Genomic DNA, 16565 nt, shown 5'->3' with positions numbered 1-16565 from the left:
CTCAAGTGAGTTGCTACACAATCATAACAACAAGGCCAGAGATGCTGCAGCCATAGGAGCAGGTTTAGGTCACAAAGGTAACACAAGCAACATTCAGCCTGGTGTTGTCATGCTGTAAAAAGGCTCCTGGGACACTGTGGAGAAATGGCCGGACCCCTGGTTACATTATTATTATTATACATTTATATAGCGCCATTTATTCCATGGCGCTTTACATGTGAAAAGGGGAAATATAGACAAGTACAATAAACGTATAAGACAAGGGACACACAAGTACAGAAGAAGAGGGGACCCTGCCCGCGAGGGCTCACAGTCTACAGGGATGGGTGAGGATACAGTAGGAGAGGGTAGAGCAGGTCTTGCTGTGGTTCAGTAGACTGCGGGTCATTGCAGACTGTAGGCTTGTCGGAACAGGTGGGTCTTCAGGTTCTTCTTGAAGGTTTCTGTTGATGGTGAGAGTCTGATGTGTTGCGGCAGAGAGTTAGAGGGTATGAGGGAAGCACGGGAGAAGTCTTGTATGCGGTTGTGTGAAGAAGAGATAAAGGGGGAGTAGAGAAGGAGATCTTGAGAGGATTGAAGGTTGCGTGCGGGTAGGTACTGGGAGACCATGTCACGGATGTATGGAGGAGACAGGTTGTGGATTGCTTTGTATGTCATGGTTAGGGTTTTGAACTGGAGCCTATGGGCAATAGGAAGCCAGTGAAGGGCCTGGCATAGGGGGAGCGGGGAGACAGGTGGATTAGTTAGGCAGCAGAGTGTAGGATGGACTGGAGGGGTGCCAGAGTGCTAGAGGGGAGACCAGAGAGTAGGAGGCTGCAGTAGTCGAGACGGGAGATAAGGGCGTGCACTAGTGTTTTTGTGGTTTCATGGTTGAGGAATGCATGGATCCGGGAAATATTTTTGAGTTTGAGGCGGCAGGAGGAGGCAAGGGTTTGGATATGTGGCTTGAAAGAGAGGGCAGAGTCAAGGATCACCTCAAGGCACTGAGCGTGCGGGACTGGGGAAAGTGACAAGCCATTGACATTGATGGATAGGTCTGGTGGAGGGGTAGAGTGAGATGGGGGAAAGATGATGAATTCTGTTTTGTCCATGTTCAGTTTGAGAAAGCGAGCAGAGAAGAAGGCTAAGATAACAGACAGACATTGTGGGATTTTGGTCAGTAAGGAGGCGAGGTTGGGTCCAGATAGGTATATCTGCGTGTCATCGGCATAGAGGTGATACTGCAAACCGTGGGATTCTATGAGCTGTCCCAAGCCAAAGGTGTAGATGGAGAACAGTAGGGGTCCTAGGACAGAGCCTTGAGGAACACCGACAGACAGGGGGCGAGGTGAGGAGGTGGTGTGTGAGAGGGAGACACTAAATGTTCGGTCTGTTAGGTATGATGAGATCCAGGATAGGGCCAGGTCTGTGATGCCAAGAGATGAGAGAGTCTGTAGCAGGAGGGAATGGTCTACGGTGTCGAAGGCAGAGGACAGGTTCAGGAGAAGGAGGACAGAGTAGTGTCGCTCTTGTTACATGACCAAATCAATACAATGGTGAGCTGTTAGTGACCTAAAATGAAGAAGACTATTGGGGTCCAGCTACATTATGCCACACCCACACCATAATCCTGGGAGTAGGACCAGTGTGATGTTCCCTAGGGATGGAATCTTCATGGCTTTGCCCTCTTAGTCTTCTTAGTCACTCTCCAGCTATCATTGGGTCCAGCGTGAGTAACTAGAGTTCGATGAGCCCCGCTGCAAAATTTGGATCTGGGCCGCCACCTGCATGTTGTTCAGATGTATGGGGCAATGTAGAGTTCAAAATCCTACAAAGACATACATGTCCCCCACCCATGTAATAATATCCCCCAAACTGGCCCCTTCCAGTTATAATGACTCACATCTTTTACCCCTTCCTGGTACAATGTTCCCCATTCTGTCGTGCTTCTCCGAAATTTTTTGAAAAAAAAGTAAACAATTCTTCTTACATTTTTTAGCTCCCACAATGAGCGTCGTCCTCTTCTACAGCCATATTAGAGGCCGGCAACTGACTATGGCGAGCACACTATGGGCGGTGCATGACGTCACTGTCCTGCGCTCCTCGCAATAGGCACAGAGATGACATCTGCCGGCCTCTGCAGTACAGAGAGCGGCGGGTATCTACTCAGCAATGCATACCACCTGAAAGTGTGCATTCTTATGTGCATCCAGCAGAAATAAGTCCTCCGTCTGCACAGGACCGATCACGATTGCACCGTCTGTGACCGCGATCGTTATGCCACTGATTGTATCCAAGACTAAAGGGGAACTCATTGCTCCATCCATCTATCCATTATCTATCTAGTATCCATTTATTATCTATCTATTATCTATCTATCATCTACATATCTATCTTTCTATTATCTATCATCTATCTCAGTATATAGATGTCTACATCAGCTTTTGTGTCTCCATTCATCCTCCATTGCTCAGATGACAGCCAGACAGTTACACCTCGCGCTGTGCGCCCTGGACGCCCCGTAATTTCCCTCCACAGACGCCCCCTTTGTTGTACTCGGCCTCTCACAAATATTTATCATCTAATAACAAATAATTGTCAATGGTGACAAAATTGCTTCCAATTTTCCATGAATCTCCGTCCATCATTTAGCTGTTTCCATAGTTACCTCTTTTCAGGACACATCGCAGCTGAGAAGCCCCGGTGTGGTTTCATATGTATAAATATTCAGTCTTGTAAACAGTGGCCCCCCATCATTGAGTACAAGAGGGGACGTTGCTGCAAATTAGCCTGATATACCAAATCTGTGAGATCTGCCCCAATCCCGGAGACATATGTCCTAATGTCCGCTCTGATGATCCGATCTTTCATGGTTTCTGCTTGTTGTCAAAGAATAAGAATAATTTTGTTTGAAAACCTTGAGTCTGGTCCATACAGGGAATTCAGGGTAAGAGAAATATGGATCCATGACGTGTAGACCGATGTGCCAGATAGTGAGATAAATTGTGGCCAAACTATGAACATGTGATCTGTATAGCGAGCCCACATGGTACGGGGATCCTCTAAGCCGAAGGTCCGGGTGGGCACATGGGCAGCGGGTGTCCGTACAGCAGACAGAGGGAGCACGTGGAACACAGACACGTAGAGTGCAAACTAAAAGTTTTAATAAAGGCCTGGAAACCGCAACTGGACAGGAAACGTCCCAAAAGCCGCAGGCAAACTAAAAGTCTGAATAAAGTCCTGAAAACTACAAACAAGCAGGCAAGATACTGGAAACTGCTGGCAGGCTGGGGACATACAGGAAACCCCAGCCAAGCAGGCGGGATGCAGGAACCACTAGCAGGCTGGGGACATTCAGGAAACCACATGCAAGCAGGTGGGACACTGGAAACTGCTGGCAGGTGGGAGACATCAAGGAAACCACAGGTAAGCAAGGAGGGATGTTGGAAACCGCTGGAAGGCAGGAGACATCAAGGAAACCACAGGTAAACAGGCAGGATGCTGAAAATCACTGTCAGGCGGGAGACAGGGAAATCACAGGCAAGCAGGCAGGATGTTGGAAACCGCTATCAGGCAGGAGACATTGAGTAAACCATAGGCAAGCAGGAGAAATGATGGAAAAAGTTGGCAGGTGGGAGACATCCAGGAGATCCCAGGCCAATAGCAAATAGCAGAATTACTGAAGATTGTTGGCAAACAGGAGGGTGTCATGGAGACAAAGACAGGTGACAGACAAAACTACAGAGTGACACAAAAGTCTAGTACCTTGAAAGTTGCAGACTGTCAGGAATACGTCCTGGAAACTGCAGGTAGGTTGATACTGGAAATCACAGGCAAGTAGGTAATGATACTGGAAACCGCAGACAAGTAACTCAGAGACTGGAAATCATAGGCAAGCAGGATGCACGTGGAATGGAACTGTGCATAGATAGCTAAATGAGTTACTAGAAAGTCTCAGAGCAATGCCAAGACACAGATGTGAGTCCTGGGAGGCCTAATATATGCCCAGGAAATACAACACATTGCAGCACACAGGGCCACTAGCAAAGCCAGATGTAGAGTACAAGAAAAAAGCAAATGGACAGGGGCATGGCAAAGAGAAAGACAATTACCAATATTGGTATATCCGTTCTGAAAGTCCTTTATCTATATGGAATAAAAAAGAAAATCATAGATAACAGATAGATAGATAGTAGATAGTGTGAGACAATGAGGGGGATCATATGCGAGGGTCGATATGTGTCCCCCAGGATGCAAATGGAGTCTTATAAAACCCGCTGGAGTGCATTATAGAATCATAGAATCGTAGAGTTGGAAGGGACCTCCTGGGCCATCTGGTCCAACCCCCTGCTCAAAGCAGGATTCGCTAAATCATCCCAGTCAGATGTCTGTCCAGCCTCTGTTTGAAGACTTCCATTGAAGGAGAACTCACCACTTCTCGTGGCAGCCTGTTCCACTCATTGATCACTCTAACTGTCAAAAAGTTTTTTCTAATATCTAATCTGTGTCTCCTCCCATTCAGTTTCATCCCATTGCTTCTAGTCTTTCCTCGTGCAAATGAGAATAAAGTTGATCCTTCTACAATGTGACAGCCCTTTAGATATTTGTAGACAGCTATTAAGTCTCCTCTCAGTCTTCTCTTTTGCAAACTAAACATTCCCAAATCCTGCAACCTTTCCTCATAAGACAGGGTTTGCAGACCGGTCACCATTCTGGTCGCTCTTTTCTGAACTTGATCCAGTTTGTTGATGTCTTTTTTAAAATGTGGTGCCCAAAACTGGACACAATATTCCAGATGAGGTCTGACCAGGTATAGCTGTGGCTGCAGTGCAAAATAAATGTAAGTGTGGACTTGGTCAAGTTATTTGACCAAGGCAATGTTTAGGAAAACCTGTTAAGGACCAGGTCTTACAAGTGGCCCATGGCCACAGATTCCATTTAAAAACCCTCCTGCAAAGGGTTGGGTGTGTCAGTCTTGGTTTGCAAACTGCAGAGCAGGTGGCTCTGCAAGAAACACGGAGCCAAGTGAAGCCTGGGCACCCCTCAGTGTGACACAGTGGAGCAGTCACCCACAGCAACCGGTCTCAGATACGGACTGTCTTGACGCCCTGGCTGCGATCTGGATGGTTCCATTTGTGAGTTTCTTTGCACATTAAAGACACTTTGCTTTGAACTTTCAGGTGATCCCTGCCTATCTGTCACATTGCACCAACCCCGCTGCACTACAATAGTTAGATAGGTAGATAATAGATAGAGATTAGATAATATATAGATGATAGATAATAGATAGATAATACATAGATAATAGATAGATAGATAGATAATAGAGATTAGATAATATATAGATGATAGATTATAGATAGATAATAAATAGATAATAGATCGAAAATAAAAGAGATAAATAGATGACAGATAGCTAATAGATAGATAATAGATAGATAATAGGAAAAATAAAGCAGCACAAAAAAGAGGAAAAAGAGAAAAGCGGGTGCAATGCCCCCAAGGCAAATACCAAACCTTAATAATAGGAGTCCAAAAGAATCAGAGGCAGCACACCATTCATGATGAAAAATGGAGCTATTTAATCAGCCCAAAGTGGCGACGTTTCGGTTCTAACAATATGGACTAGCTTCAGAAAGGTCCATATTGTTAGGACCGAAACGTCGCCACTTTGGGCTGATTAAATAGCTCCATTTTTCATCATGAATGGTGTGCTCATAGATAGATAGAGCTATGAGATGCCTGCACCATGGCAGTATGAATCAGAAACCATGTCCTTTATTGCTCCGGTATTACTATATCCAATATCAGGGGGGAGATAGGGGTCCACTCCCTAGTGAAATACCATTGCAAAGAGAGAGAAGTGCAGACGTACAGTTTATGTCTGTGCTCGGCTACTGAGCTGTGCAATAAAGCCTAGCACAATTCTGTATTCTGCCTCTTTATCCGGTCTCCCTGGTTTGGGTACCGGGGGTATAACAGATGAATTCCAATATTAGAAGAATGAGGTTGTATCAGGCGCTGTCAGCTCGTATTTGCAGCGTGAGCAGAGCTTGATTCTGTTCTAATGATAACATTTATTACTTACATAAAGTAAAACGAGAATCCCATAAAACATGAAGTTATAAAAGTGATGAAACAATCGCGCTTTATACGGTACATTGGGCCACAGTCTCCGGGTAAAAAGTAGATCTTATGTGTATATGTCTCTGTGACACGCCGAGAACATATGTTCTTATAGACAGATCGGGGAGTGTACGTCTCAGGTGATTAGTCCAAGAGGCAGGTCCTCGGAGCTTCTTCCCGCCCTGAACTCGATGATTGACAGGTCTCTCCTTATGTGTACAAACAAGAATAGAATACATGTCACTACGTCTTCGAGGTGCATGGAAAAGGATACCACTCCTCAAAATGTATAGTATAAGAAATTCCGGCACTCAAAAGAAATATATGCAGAAGAAATTTATTAGTACAACAGATTCTCCCAAAATTATATGACGTTTCGGTCTACAACTCAGACCTTCATCAGACTAGAGGTATGGAGATATATGTGAGCATGGAAGGTCCATGGAAGGCAGCCATGATAAGTAGCAATATTCTCCTTTTTGGAGGGGAGGAGAGAGATATCAAGGTCTTGGGACAAAGGAAGAGAGTCCCTGTGGGCACATAGTCAGGCGTGCACGCAGCGCTGGCAGGGGGGCTGGGTCGCCCCGTGGTGAAGCCACATCTGTATGCACATGTAATCGAAGTACATGTATCAAAGTACTTCTGGCAGTTATAACATGGATGAATGTGACACGCATCTCTATTCTCTTCATACAGGTAACCAGCTTTTCCAATCTCTGCTCTGAATCCACTCCTGTGTCTCCATTCAATGTAACCAGCTTTTCCAATCTCTGCTCTGAATCCACTCCTGTGTCTCCATTCAATGTCAGCAAGCAGTTAATCCTGAATGCTATCTCTGTGTTTTCAACTCTGCAAGCTTATATCTGGTAACCAGCTTTTCCAATCTCTGCTCTGAATCCACTCCTGTGTCTCCATTCAATGTAACCAGCTTTTCCAATCTCTGCTCTGAATCCACTCCTGTGTCTCCATTCAATGTCAGCAAGCAGTTAATCCTGAATGCTATCTATGTGTTTTCAACTCTGCAAGCTTATATCTGGTAACCAGCTTTTCCAATCTCTGCTCTGAATCCACTCCTGTGTCTCCATTCAATGTAACCAGCTTTTCCAATCTCTGCTCTGAATCCACTCCTGTGTCTCCATTCAATGTCAGCAAGCAGTTAATCCTGAATGCTATCTATGTGTTTTCAACTCTGCAAGCTTATATCTGGTAACCAGCTTTTCCAATCTCTGCTCTGAATCCACTCCTGTGTCTCCATTCAATGTCAGCAAGCAGTTAATCCTGAATGCTATCTATGTGTTTTCAACTCTGCAAGCTTATATCTGGTATATAGTTATTTCAACTTACTCTGCTTGTCCCCTTATGTTGTGAGGTCAAGAAACTTTTCAAAGTGCTTTATGATCCATGTAGTGCTGGACATGTGTTTATTTGACCACAACATTTTATTGGGTCCTGGTGTCTCAATTTAGTGTGATTGATTAACGAGAAGAGAGAGCCCAAAAAAAAAAAAAAAAAAAACTTAGCCGTAACCTCCTATATATTCAGACCTAGCTAGGGGGAGCATTTATGCAGGGGTGGCATTTATGCACATGTAATCGAAGTACATGTATTAAAGTACTTCTGGCAGTTATAACATGGCAGTTGGGCAGGGCAAGAGACAGGTAAGACATTTATATACATCTACTCTCTGTACATTTGGAGTACAACAAATATATACCATATGCATTTGTGTAATTTTTATCCCGGCCGCTGCATTCACACACATCCACCGCCCTGGCATTAACTCTCCACACTCCATCCATATTGGCCCCTCGCTCCTTTCCTCTCCTATGTATAGCACTCATGCTCTTTTCACATTGTTAAATTGCACAGATCCAGCCAGTCCCACCATTCAACACCAGAGACGCTCTCACAAATCACTTAACCATCTGCTCACTCTTTCTATCCTCCTCCTAGTTGCAGGAGACATTGCTCCCAACCCTGGTCCCCCATGTTATAGAAAGTCAAACCCCCCCACTGCTACACTCAGAAACCCCTCTAATCTTATTAATATTCCCTGCATGCCATCTGTCTCTCTTAATTGTGCACTTTGGAATTCTCGCTCAGTGTGTAACAAACTCTCCTTCATTCATGACTTCTTCCTTTCTAATTCTCTTAACCTTCTGGCTCTTACTGAAACCTGGATCCAGCAGTCAGATACTACCGCTGCTGCTGCTCTTTCATACGGGGGGCTACACTTCTCTCATACCCCAAGATCAGACAATAGAGCTGGTGGAGGCGTTGGTCTGCTCCTATCACCAAAATTAGATTAGATTAGATTAGATTAGATAAACTTTATTGATCCCGGAGGAAATTACAGTATTACAGCAGCAGAACAAAGATCAAGAACATTACAAGAACAATACACACTTTACAAAATAAGTCTATATGGACAGCAGATGCGGATAGACTGGTACTTGTAACTCACCAATTCCCCCCCATACACTTTGAACTTCATTTAGTCTTGGGATGCTTTACACTTATACATTTGTTAAACATCCCCACAGCTGTCGGAACAAACGATTTTCTATATCTTTCCTTTTTACACATTAGTTGGAGTAGACGCTTGCTGAATGTGCTCTTTTGCTTCGCAAACAGTTCATAGAGCGGGTGTGTATTGTTGCTCATTATAGCCTTGCATTTCTTAGTAATTCTATCCTCTAATACCTCCTCGAAAGTCCTGAGTTGTAGACCCACCGCCGCACTAGCCTTCTTGATAAGTTTATTCAGCTTATTCGCGTCAGCTGTGCGCACACTACTACCCCAGCATATAATTGCATCAAAGATTGCACTCGCCACAATGGATTGGTAGAACATTTCAAGCATTTTGCTACACACATTAAACGACCTTAACTTCCTTAGGAAGTAAAGTCTACTCATCCCTTTCTTGCAAACCTTCTCCATATGGCACCTCCAATCAAGCTTGCTGTCCAGGTGAACCCCCAAATATTTGAAATTCTCCACCATCTCCACATCCTGACCATCAATAGTGATAGGTAAGCAATCCTTCATGCACCTTCCATAACTCAACACCAGCTCCCTGGTTTTCTTTACGTTGAGTTCTAAATGGTTAGCCTGGCACCAGTCAACAAAGTCCAAAACCACCCTTCTGTATTCCTCCTCCCCCCGGTCTCTCTCAATACCTCCGACTATCACTGAGTCATCAGAGTACTTCTGAAGGTGACAAAGGTCTGATTTATACTGAAAATCAGCTGTGTATAACGTAAAAAGGAATGGCGACAGCACCGTTCCCTGAGGGGCTCCAACACTACTCCGCACACTATCCGATACGGCCGCCCCCAACCTCACAAACTGTGGCCTGTCCGACAGATAATCAATGATCCAATTCACTAGTCCCTCATCAACCGCCATTTCAACCAGCTTTTTACGTAATAATAGTGGCTGTAAGGTGTTGAATGCACTGGAGAAATCGAAGAACATGGCACGCACAGTGGTTCTATCATTGTCCAAAAAGGAATGTACTGTTTGTAGTAGATACGCTACAGCATCGTCCACCCCCAGACTCTGCCGATACGCAAACTGAAGGGGGTCCGTAAAAGCAGACACCCTCGGACACAAGTAGGCAAGTACAATTCTCTCCAAGGACTTCATCACATGCGATGTTAAGGCCACCGGTCTATAGTCATTATGGGAGCTCGGGAAGGTAGTCTTGGGAACCGGCACCAGGCAAGAAGTCTTCCATAGAACTGGTACTCTCTGTGATTGTAAGCTCCAGTTAAACAGGTGCTGGAAGACAGTGCACAACTGATTCGCACACACTCTGAGGACACGTGGACAGATACCATCAGGCCCTGCTGCTTTACCCATGACCAGCTTACTAAACTGTTCCCTCACATCATTTTCGGAGATCAAGAAAGACTCCGACTTCCTCCCCCCAGTTGATATTGCTCGTCTCTCCCCGGCCCTCTCCTCTGTTGACATGGCACATTTATTGTTGAATCTGTTGAAAAAAACATTCATTTCATTAGCCATGATCAGCCCCCCACCCCCCTGATCTGACCTTGCCTTAAACCCAGTCAAAAGCTTCATTCCAGCCCACACTTCTCTGGAGTTGTTATGTGACAATTTATTTTCCAATTTAATTCTGAATGCTTCACGGGCAATCCTAATTTTCCCCTTTAAGTCTCTCTGAACAATTTTCATTTCCTCCTTGTCCTTCCTTTCAAAAGCTTTTTTTTTCCTGTTTAGTAGATGTTTCAATTCTTTTGTAATCCAAGGCTTATTGTTTGCAAAACACCGAACCTCATGAATAGGTACAATATTGTCAGTACAAAAGTTGATGTAATCAGTAACTCTCCTGGTAACCTCATTAACATCATCATTAGGTTCCCTGGCACATAACACCTCCCAGTCTGTGCATTCAAAGCAGTCTTGTAAAGTCTTTTCAGCTGCCGGAGACCATTTCCTTATCCGTTTAATTGTCGCTGGTTGTTTGCAGACAACTGGTTGATAAGCTGGAGACAATAGTATGAGATTGTGGTCAGATTTCCCCAGGGGGGGCAATGCAGATGATGAGTAAGCATCCTTAACACTGGCATAGAGGAGATCCAATATATAATTGTCCCTTGTAGAACATTTGACATATTGATAGAATTTAGGTAATGAGATCTTGGCTCTATTAAAATCCCCAGAAATGACAGTTAGAGAGTTAGGGTGTTTCGTCTGAAGCCGGGCAATCACCCCAGACAGTACATCCCCAGCTGCCTCTGGATTTGCAGATGGTGGTATATACGACACCACTGCAATAACAAGAGAGAATTCTCTAGGCAGATAGTAAGGCCTGAGGCCCACTGCTAATAGTTCAATGTTTGGGCAACAATGTCTCTCCTTTACTGTTACATGCCCCTGATTACACCATCTGTTGTTAATGTACAGTATCACTCCTCCACCCTTCTTCTTACCGCACTTCACTCTGTCCCTGTCAGCCCGAACCATTTGAAACCCCGGTACCGATATACTTGAATCCGGGACGTCCTCATGCAACCAGGTTTCTGTAAAGCACATGAGACTGCATTCCCTGAACTCCTTCTGGGTCTTACTCAGAGCCAGCAGTTCATCCGACTTGTTACCAAGCGATCGTACATTACCCATGATGATGGATGGGACTGCAGGTTTAAACCTTCTCCTCCAGGACTTGGTCTTCTTGCCTGCTCTGCAACCTCTGAAAGGTCTCCTCATTTCCCGTGGAACATGTGGTATTGCAACTGCTGGAGAAGACTTTGTCCTGCGCATTTCCAGAAGACGACTCCTTGAATACACTACTCGATTAGCGACAGACCTAGGGACAACCATCCGATCAGTGATTCCATCCATCCCGGGAGACCTCTCCGTGGCATACTGTATACGGTGCTCTCCGCTGAGCACATATGGCTGTATCACTGACACAGGCTGTGGGCAGCAGCATACATCCGTCGGTAGTATTAGCTGAGATGGACCATATTGCGTACCCCAAAGTGGCCATGCCAGCAGGGGACTTGTGGGTGGTAGTGGAGGATCCGGGTAAAAACCATATGCAGTGTGCCCAGCGGCAGTAGAAAGTGTGGGGGTGTGCTGCATTTTCCATCCCACAGCAGACCAGCGTGCAGGAACGTCGCAATCCACGAGATGAAAACGTTGCATAGATCCAAGGTTGAAATTAGAGGTCCAAAAAGACATCAGGAAAGGTATAAAAGACTGTAACAAACAAAATAAAATAAAATAATAGCTGCTGCAATGGGCTGCCACTAGCAAGGCGCCCTATTGTCTCCACAGTCTGGCAGAGAGCAGACAGGCACGTCTGCACACCTCTGAGTCCAGGAGATCTGGAAATGTACCTTTCAGGTTATCCCTCAAGTACCCTCACTTGTCTTCCCTTCTTTTGAGGTCCATGCCGTCAGACTCTACACCCCCTTCTCCATGCGAGTGGCGGTGGTATATCGTCCTCCCGGCCCCTCCCATCAGTTCCTGGATCATTTTGCCACTTGGCTTCCACATTTTCTCTCCTGTGACATCCCTACCCTCCTCATGGGAGATTTCAACATCCCCATTGCTCTTCCCCTCTCCCCATCTGCTACTCACCTTTTATCTCTAACCTCCTCATTTGGCCTTTCGCAGCTTACTAATTCTCCAACGCATGAAGACGGAAACTCCCTCGACTTGGTCTTCTCTCGGCTTTGTGCAGTGGATGATTTTGCAAACTCCCCTCTCCCGCTCTCTGACCACAATCTTCTTTCATTCTCTATAAAGAACTGCCAGGCTGCTCAGGTCACCCCCACTGTCCAGACTTATAGAAACACACAGGCCATTAACACCCAGAAACTTCTGAAGAACTTGCAGTCTTCATTGGCCCCTATCTCCTCCCTCTCATGTCCTGATTCTGCATTGAAGCATTACAATGAAACACTTCAAACTGCCCTGGATGAATTTGCACCCCCTATAAATAGAACACCACAACGCAGACGGCGACAACCCTGGCACACGGTGCAAACACGTTTCCTGCAGCGGTGCTCCAGGTGCGCCGAACGTCTGTGGAGAAAATCCAATCTACACGAAGATTTCATCCATTTTAAGTTTATGCTTAGAACATACAACACTGCCCTTCACCTCTCCAAACAAACCTATTTCAACACCCTCATCATCTCACTGTCCAATAACCCGAAACGTCTCTTGACACTTTTCATTCTCTACTCAATCCAAGAGTACAGGCCCCAACCACTGAGCTCCGAGCTGACGATCTGGCCAATTACTTCAAAGAAAAAATTGACCAGATCCGACAGGAAATTATCTCCAAATCCCCTCATACCATGCACTGTCCTCCCTCCCCCACTGCATCTAACTCACTCTCTGATTTTGAACCAGTCACAGAAGAAGAAGTAAGCAGGCTCCTTGCATCTTCTCGCCCAACTACTTGCACCAGTGACCCATTTCCGTCACATCTCCTCCAGTCCCTTTCCCCTGCTGTCACCCCTCACCTAACTAAAATATTTAACCTCTCTCTCTCTTCTGGTATTTTTCCCTCCTCATTTAAGCATGCCATCATACATCCACTACTTAAAAAACCATCCCTCGACCAAAATTGTGCCGCTAACTATAGACCTGTCTCTAATCTTCCCTTCATCTCTAAACTCCTGGAACGCCTGGTCCACTCCCGTCTTATCCGCTATCTCTCAGAAAACTCTGTTCTCGACCCTCTCCAATCCGGTTTCCGCTCTTTACACTCCACTGAAACTGCCCTCACTAAAGTCTCTAATGATCTGCTAACAGCTAAATCAAATGGTCATTACTCCATGCTAATTCTCTTGGATCTCTCTGCAGCATTCGACACTGTGGATCATCAGCTCCTCCTCACTATGCTCCATTCCATTGGCCTCAAGGACACCGTTCTCTCCTGGTTCTCCTCCTATCTCTCCGACCGCTCCTTTACTGTTTCTTTTGCCGGTTCCTCCTCCTCTCACCTTCCCCTTACTGTTGGGGTTCCTCAAGGATCGGTTCTAGGCCCCCTCCTCTTCTCCTTGTACACTGCCCATATTGGTCAAACAATCAGTAGATTTGGTTTCCAGTACCATCTCTATGCTGATGACACCCAATTATACGCTTCTTCTCCTGACATCACGCCAGCCTTTCTAGAAAACACTGGCGATTGTCTAAACGCTGTGTCTAATATCATGTCCTCACTATATCTGAAACTGAACCTGTCAAAGACTGAACTCCTTGTGTTTCCTCCCGCTACTAATGTACCTACACCCGACATTGCCATTTCCGTCTGTGGTTCCACTATTACTCCCCAGCAACATGCCCGCTGTCTTGGGGTCATACTTGATTCCGAGCTTTCCTTTGCCCGCCACATTCGATCACTGGCTCGCTCTTGTCATCTGCACCTCAAAAACATTTCTAGAATTCGACCTTTTCTTACTTTTGACTCTGCAAAAACTCTTACTGTTTCTCTTATTCATTCTCGTCTCGACTATTGTAACTCTCTTCTAATCGGTCTCCCTCTTACAAAACTCTCCCCTCTCCAATCTGTCTTGAATGCTGCAGCCAGGATCATATTCCTCACCAATCGTTACACCGATGCCTCTACCTTGTGCCAGTCATTACACTGGCTACCCATCCACTCCAGAATTCAGTATAAACTTATTACCCTCACCCACAAAGCCCTCCATGGCTCAGCACCACCCTACATCTCCTCCCTTGTTTCTGTATACCACCCTACCCGCGCCCTCCATTCTGCTGATGACCTGAGGTTAGTATCCTCAATAGTCAGAACCTCCCACTCCCGTCTCCAAGACTTTACACGTGCCGCGCCAATTCTTTGGAATGCACTTCCCAGGTCAATACGATTAGTCCCCAATCCCCACAATTTTAAGCGTGTCCTGAAAACGCATTTATTCAGACTGGCCTATCGCCTCAACACATTAACCTAACCTATCCCTGTGTGGCAGAGCCAAAAATTTTACCATAACCAGGTTCCCAGCATCATGTTCCCACATGCTTTATGCATCCATTAGCCCTCTGTGTCTGTACTGTTACACACTTAACATTATGGCTGGTCCATACAATCAGGGCAACTGTTACCACCCACCTTTCGTGTCTACCTCTTTCCTCATAGACTGTAAGCTTGCGAGCAGGGCCCTCACTCCTCTTGGTATTTGTTATAATCTACTGTATGTGATTATTGTTATGCTGTAATGTCTATTGTCTGTACAAATCCCCTCTGAAATGTAAAGTGCTGCGGAATATGTCGGCGCTATAAAAATAAAATTTATTATTATTATTATTATTATCTGTAGTCTGATGAAGTCTGATGAAGGTCTGAGTTGTAGACCGAAATGTCATATAATTTTGGGAGAATCTGTTGTACTAATAAATTTCTTCTGCATATATTTCTTTTGAGTGCCGGAATTTCTTATACTATCCTTATGTGTACAGAGACCTGTGAGTCTAGGGGAGTAGAGTGCGGAGAAGCCACAACAGACTGAGCTTATTACTAATCATCCAAGAAGCGTGGTTATAAAAGGAAGATTAGTCTGAAAACATCACAACATTTCACTGCAATAAACTAAGCTGGTGTCTGATTCATGATGCCTGTGATAAGAATGGAAGGAAAGAGAGAAAAATGAAGAAAGAAAAATAGGAGGAAAGAAAGGAGAGGAAGGAAGAAAATAAGAAAGAAAGGGGTAAGGAAGAGAGGAAGTATAGAAGAAATAAACAGTTAAGGAAGATAGAAAGGAGATGAAGGAAGAAAAAAGGAGGAAAGAGAGGAGAGAAACGAAGGGAGGAGGAAAAGAAGAAAAAGAAGGGAAGAAAAAAGAAAGAAAGAGAATAAAGAAAGACTGGAGGAAATAGAGGAGAGGAAGGAAGGAGAGAAAGGAAGGAAGAAAGAAAGAAAGAAAGAAAGAAAGAAAGAAAGAAAGAAAGAAAGAAAGAAAGAAAGAAAGAAAGAAAAGAAAAATGAAGGAAGAAAAAAGTAGGAAAGAGGAAGGAAGGAAAAAAGAAAGAGAAAGAAAGAAAAGAATTAAAATGAAGGAGGAAAAAAGGAGAAAAGAGGAAGAAAGAAAGAGGAAGAAAAAAGAAAGATAGAAAAAGAGAAAAAAGAAAGAAAGAAAAACAGGAGGAAATAGAGGAGAGAAAGGAAGGGATCAGGAAAAGAAGAAAGAAAGAGGGAAGGAAGAGAGAAAGGAAAGAAGAAAAAAGGAGGAAAGAGAGGAGAGGAAGAAAGGAAGGAAGGAAGAGGAGAAGAAAAAAGAAAGAAAAGAAAGATCTTGGCCCAAAAGATGAGAACAAGAAAATTTTAGTGATATTTTTCCTGCTGACAAAACTAAACTTTCTGGGACCTAGAATATCTGTGCTTTTCTTCCTCCATTTCCAGTCTCTTCTGTTTTCTACTTTCTCCAAATCTTATTTCCATTTTTGATCGTCTGGGACATCGTGTGCAGATGTAGATGTCCTGAGGCGCAAAAAGAAAAAGTATATATATATATTTTAGGAAAATAAAGTGCTCAGGTAATCAGCCTGACATGAAGATGATGACGGAGGGACATTAGGGACAAAATAGAGCAGAAGTGGTTAGAATATTGTGGAAGAAGCTAATGTACTTGAAAATAGATATTACCTGTTGCCGGATTGCCTGCGCCTGACGGATATAAGTGGACTGAAATGGTTTATGGATTTCTGCTATTTATATTGCTTTCCACAGCGGGCTCCGAGGGAGAAGGTGATATTGTATAATGTGTTATAGAATGGGGAAAAGTTACGGGAAAAGTGTCTTAAAGTGCAAGAGGGCCTGAAAATGAGCAACGAGGGCCACAGCAGGGGGCCAACTGGAGGCTGAAGTACTGGTTTCTTAGAATTGACACCTTGTTAGTTTAATAGAAAAAAGTCCGGAGGAAAAACTTCCATCATGAAGCGATTATTGAACACTGGAA

Source organism: Dendrobates tinctorius, unplaced genomic scaffold, assembly GCF_039654945.1.
Source record: "Dendrobates tinctorius isolate UK_male_01 unplaced genomic scaffold, ASM3965494v1 ptg000059l, whole genome shotgun sequence".
NCBI lineage: Eukaryota > Metazoa > Chordata > Amphibia > Anura > Dendrobatidae > Dendrobates > Dendrobates tinctorius.
The sequence above is the reverse complement of the archived record's forward strand: the minus strand, read 5'-3'. Positions refer to the sequence as shown.